Source organism: Elephantulus edwardii, unplaced genomic scaffold (genome assembly GCF_000299155.1).
Source record: "Elephantulus edwardii isolate Elephantulus edwardi_28Jun2011 unplaced genomic scaffold, EleEdw1.0 scaffold00107, whole genome shotgun sequence".
In the NCBI taxonomy this organism is placed as follows: Eukaryota; Metazoa; Chordata; class Mammalia; order Macroscelidea; family Macroscelididae; genus Elephantulus; species Elephantulus edwardii.
The window spans coordinates 8,103,396-8,109,800 of NW_006399857.1; positions in this window are offsets into that span (position 1 = coordinate 8,103,396).

Sequence of the window (6,405 nt, forward strand, 5' to 3'; positions counted from 1 at the left end):
TTTGTTGGAGAATCAGGTTTTGCACAGAGTCAAAGTTGTTGACATGGTCTCTACTGCTTGAGAATTTTAAAGCAGGTGTTACTGAGTTAAGTCTGTCCTTCCATGTTGTTATTTTCAAAATAAGTATTGGAGATTTTTTTAAATTAAATGTTGAAATACTTTGTGGAACTAAACTCTATTTCTATTACCCTTTATTCCTATAACTGCCTTTACATTCTCTCCCTTCTCTCCTCCTCTCCTTCTCTCCCTCCCTGCTTCTTTTTATTTTTATTGCTGTTGTTGTTATGTGCCATCAAGTTGCTTGCGACTCATAGTGACCCTATGTACAACAGCCCTAAACCCTGCTCTGTCCTGTGCCAATAACACTGTCTTGGACACCCACCACGATTACCCCAGTCACTGAATCAATTCACCTCATAGAAGGTCTCCCCTCCTGCACGGTCCCTCCACCCTCCCAAGCATGATGTCCCTCTCCAAGGATGGTTCCCTCCTTACAACATGCTCAAAGTATGTCAGAGGAAGCTTCAAAATCCTTGCCTACAAGGAGCAGCCTGGTTTATCTCTCTTCAGGATGAATCTGTTTGTTTTCTTCTCAGTCCATGATACAATCAATACTCTTCTCCAGCACCACAGCTAAAAGGCATCAATTCTGCTTCTATTCTCCCTAGTCATTGTCCAACTCTCTGATGCATAACAGTTGATTGCAAAGACCATGGCCTGTATCAGATGCACCTTAGTCTCAGGAGACACCATTGACTTTCCCTTGGCAACACGTCTTTTAATTTCCTGGCTGCTGGTGCCAAGAGTGTTGATTGTGGAGCCAAGCCGACTAAAGCTGTGAACAGTCTCATTCTCTTCACCATCCATCCTGATGCTGCCAATTGGTCCAGTGGTGAGAATCATTGTCTTCTTGATATTTTTATTGGAGGTAGAAAAAAAAATCCTTTTGCCATTACTGTTATTTTCAAAGATTTAATTTTACCTTTACTATTTTGTGAAGTTTTAATATCTAGGTAAAAAAAAAAACTGATCACATACATCATTATACATGTTCATACATTTAAAAATAAGTAAAAAATAAAATCCCAATATATTATTCATGTTAGATTATAATAAGGAACTACAAAGTAATGTGGCTTTTAAAAGTACAGTGCCATAAATAATGCAAAGGAGGCATCATTTCACATAATTATTTTAGAAAACTGTTAACTATTCCTTGACATTTTGTATTAAGTGCTTCAGGTCCCCCTCAGTTTCAGCAGGCAGGGTTTTGTCATCTGCATAATGCAGATTGTTGATGAATCTTCCTCCAATCCTGAGGTCACATTTCCCCTCATAGATCCCGGCCTCCCAGATAATTTGTTCTGCATATAGATTGAAAAATATATGGAGATAGAACATATCCCTGGTGTACACCCTTCCCAATTTTGAACCATGCAGTGTTCCCTTACTCAGTTCTGAGATTTTACATGAGCACAATCAAGTGTTCTTGGATTCCCATTCTTCTCAGAGTTAGCCACAGTTTGTTGTGGTCCACACAGTCATACACCTTTGCATAGTCAATGGAACACAAAGAGACATTCCTCTGGTACTCCTTGCTTTCTACCAAGATCCATCTAACAATTGCTACAATATTCCTAGTACCACAACACCTTCTAAACTCAGCCTGCACTTTTGCAGTTCTCTGCTGCTGTGCTGTTCCAGTCGTTTCTGAATAATCTTCAGCAGAATCTTGCTTGCATGTGATATTAATGATACAGTTATATAATTTCCACACTCTGTCAGATCACCTCTCTCTGGAATGGGAACAAATCCTTCAATATGGATTGAAGCTCAATATCAAGAAAACAGAGATTCTCACCATTGGGCTACTTGGCAGCATCGTGATAGATGGTGAAGTGATTGAGATATTAACAGCTTTAGTTTGCTTGGCTCCACAGTCAACGCTTTTGGCACCAGCAGCCAGTAAATTGGAAGACATATTGCTTTGGGAAAATCTGCTGTCAGAAACCTCTCCGAAGTACTGAAGAGCAATGATGTCATTCTGGAGACTAAAGAGTGCCTGATACAGACCATGATCTTTACAATCACTTGCTATGCATCAGAGAGCTGGACAATGACTAGGGATAATAGAAGGGGAATTGATGCCTTTGATCTCTGGTGTTGGAGAAGAATATTGAGTATACCACGGACTGCTAAGAGAAGGAATAGGTTCGTCCTGAAGCTAGTTAAACCAGGCTGCTTTTTGGAGGCAAGGATTCTGAAGCTTCATCTGACATACTTTGGACATGTTATAAGGAGGAACCAGTTCTTGGAGAGGGACTTCATGTTTGGGAGAGTAGACGGACAGCACAGAAGAAGAAGGCCCTCTATGAGGTGGATTGATTCAATGACTTTGGTAATCGGGATGGATGTATTGGAGACAGTGAGACTGGCACAAGACAGAGTAGAGTTTAGGGTTGTTGTACATAGGGTCTCTATGAGACGCAAGCAACTGGACAACACATAACCACCACCACCACAACAACAACAACAACAACTATTCCAGTGAGGAAGATGCTAAAACCAAATTTGAACCTTGCCATTGTTTACAAAGTTACATGAATCATTTCTTTCTCTTACTTAAGAATGCATTTTTACTCTTTAAGTGAAACTCACTTCCAAAATATAGTAACTTACTATTAAATATAACATGAATTTCATTGGTTCTCACCATATCATTGATGAACAAATATATAAATGAATTTAAAAAGCGAGTTGTTTTTTGTTGTGTACTGTAGAGTCAGAATCGACCCATAGCTCGTCCTCCAGTGGGTTTTCAGAGGCAGTTAATTGCATGGGAGGAGATTTTCCATCATTTTTCCACGGAGCAGTTGGTGGCCTCAAACTGCATGCCTTCGGGATTGCAGTATCTTCATTCATGCACACACTTGACTTCTTTCCTTCTGACTCTAATTCCCCTTTACGAGTACCAAATTGTCATACACGTGATTTCTAATTGTTACATTCCTTTTAAAGTGTCCTTTCTTTCACTCATTTCAGTACTTTTTTGTTGACATGTCCAAAGTAATAGCTAACATCTCAGCAACCTTGCTTCTAAGAAGTTGTGATTCAGTCCCCAAGGCATGAGGTTTGAGTCCACCTTTCTGAGAGAAGGTTGGGCAATCATATCCCATGAGATTTACTGCCTCTGAAAACCTTCTGGAATATTAGATGTATGTTCTGACATGATCATAGACAACAGCATAGATTGTTATAATGACAATACACGTGAAGTGACAGGACAGTGCCTAGCTCTTGGAAAAAGTTATCCTAGCATTGATTGTTGTTATAGAAGTAACGCTAAGTTTTCATTTATTAACACTCCACGACCCAATAAATTTAATATCAAATAGTATTTTTATGAATTTTTTTTGTTACTTCAAAGCAGTTTGTCAGACATTATTTCTGGGAAAGGTTGTTAAATGGCTAAATCTGTCATTTCTTTTGATTAATTGTTTGGAATTTGACATTTTTAGAGCATAAAGAAAATTACTTGGATGTTTATACATTTTCTGTTTCAAGAGGCAGCTAGAAGTGTCTGAAAGGTAGGATGTTTAAAGTTAGCACTGTTTTCTCTGTCAAGGTTTTATAGTATAGATTTTTGTGTTCTTAAACATAGATGACAGCTTTGAAGGACCTATTTTGTAGACTATCTGGTGCAGTGTGATTGCCATGTATCGTTTCATAAATATTAAGGAAAAGCACATAAATTTCAGATGATTGTGTAAAGGTGAATAAAAGAAGAAAAGTTAAGCTATGCCTTACATAAATCACAGTCTAATATAATACATTTAATTATTAACAGGAAATAACTGCCTTATTTATAAAGCTTCAGGTTCAGAATTAGGAAATTATAGGAGATACCTTGTTTTTCAAAGAGTGAGAGCATACTCATTCAACAACTTGGGTAGCAGCTGGGACTGCTGTGCACAGATGTGACAGACACTCCAGGTAAATGAGAGATACAATGTTGTTTGTGTAGCAGCTGCTGATAATTGTAGAATCTTTGTTCAGTAACCTTCCTGCCTTGCTCTTCTGCTGCTTTCACGGTGATGAAACCTCCATTGTGTGGATTGGTTTTCCCTTCAGGTAACTGATTCAATACTTGTATGTCATTTTGTACTAAAGTGCATTTGATTTTAATCCAATAGTTGTGCAACTCTCAAAGGAGTACCCACCATATCATCACAGATGAGATTTTCTCTGTAAATTTCAGATTATGAAGTTTCCAAGTTATTTGTTTATGTTATTAGGAAAAGTGATTAAATACTTTGCCCCAGGTATAGACTGTACAACTGAAAAACCGTTTTTAAATGGCAACAAGCAGTGAAGAGCCTTTTTTTTTATGCAAAGCAACTTTACATCCCAGATTTTATATTTTTTGTCCTCTTACTTTAATGATGTATGTTTATAGCTTTTGCATGTTTGTTATTCCATTTCTTTTATGTTTGCTGCTATCATTTTCAGATTTCTAATTTGGAAGTAGTAAATTGTGTGTTTGTAATTTTGTTTTCCTCACAATAGTGTGATTTTTTTATTATAACAAGCTTGTTTTAACAAGCTCTTTTATATCTTGATAAACCTAACTTCTCTTGACCATCTCCTCATTGATTTAGACTTCATATTCTAGGGTTTTTAGCGACTGTTAATGATGGCTTTAGTATTTAGTGAAGTCCCAAAGCCTCATACATTTTGATGAGAAAATTCTCCCAACTTGAAGATAAGAATATTGTGGACTGATTTTGATAATCCTGAAGTTGATCAGTTTAGACAGTACAACTTAGGTATTTATTTTAGAATACATTGTCTTAGAGGGAACTAGTGATCGAGTAACATATAAAGACAGCTTAAGTCAGTGTATAAATTAAATTGAACCTGACCTAAGCCATGGTAATTTTAGTTGCTCCATGATAAAGGAGCAAGGGCCATGTGGAGAAAGCTGACTGTAACCTCTGTTAACTCCGTGAGGGGGAATTGTCCCTATCGTCATCATCCACAGCACAAAATCACTTCCTATGAAGTCAGCCATGTCCTTAACACACCCCCACCCCTTTCCTCTTATGCTAGCACCAGTCTGCCTGTTCTCCTGGGTCTGAAATCCATTACAGTAGCTCACAGAGAACATGGAATCATACTCACAATTCTTAAATTTGTGAAATTCATTAGGGAAGTTAATGGTACAATTTCAGTTGGCAATAAGATACAATTTCTCAGTCTAGACAGTGTCTGAAGTGTAGTCATAGGCCCTTCAGCCTTCAACCCCGGGGCTTTAGGCCAGTGTTCCAGTTCTCTGCCAGTTATGGTTCTCCTCGCAATCTTCCAACAACCTCAGCAGAAGATGGCTAGCTTTGGTTCCTGGGGCAGTAGTCCCAAGGTCAGCTCTTTCATAACAGGTTTTTGGTTCTCTCCTATGGCTGCTCTTTGGCCCAGAGGCATGCATTGCATTCATTGCTGCTTTTATTGCTTATGGTGATATTCTCAAATTCTGCTGCTAAATATGCTCAATTTCATAGTGAGAGTAGCCAGTCCTCATGGAGATAGGCTAACACACCCTATTCACATATTTCCACACTTCTACAAGGCAAAATCAAAGTCATTGGCTGGGAAAGCCATTTTGAACAATAAAACCTTGACTCCACACTTCATATTTATTGAAAAGTTGTAACAGTAACAAAATATCTCAAGAATTGATACCTCTGAACTGTGACATTGATAAAGAGTATTAAATATTCCATTCATTTCTATCTCTATATCTATGTATGTATGTTATTTGCTGTTTTTATGTGCTGTCGAGTCAGTTGCAACTCATAGTGACCCCATGTACATCAACTCTGAACCCTGCCCTATCCTGAGCCAAGCTTATTTTTTTGAAACACCTACCCACATGACCTCAGTCACTGACTCAATCCATCTTTTTTAGCGTGTGTGTGTGTGTGTGTGTGTGTGTTGTTTATTGCCTTTTAGTCAAGCACTACTCAAATCTGAACAATAGATTTGAAGTGCCTGTACAATTATCACTATTTTTCAAAGGTCATAGCGTTTCTGGAGCCATGCTGTTTAGGAAGTAGATGCCACTCCTGATTCCAAACTTATCATAGTATGTTATTGTTAAGCACCATTAATCTTTATAAAAACCCTACTAAAAATTACCCGAAAAAGACTTGAACAGCACATTGACAGAAAACTACCAGAATGACAAGCTCAGTTTAGAAGAGGTCATGGCACTATGAAAATTATTGCCAATGTCAGATGGATCTTGGAAGAAAGCAGAGAGTGCCAGAAGAATGTCTATCTGTGTTTCATTGACAATGCAAAGGCATTTGACTGTGTGGATCACAATAAATTGTGGCTAACCTTGAGGAA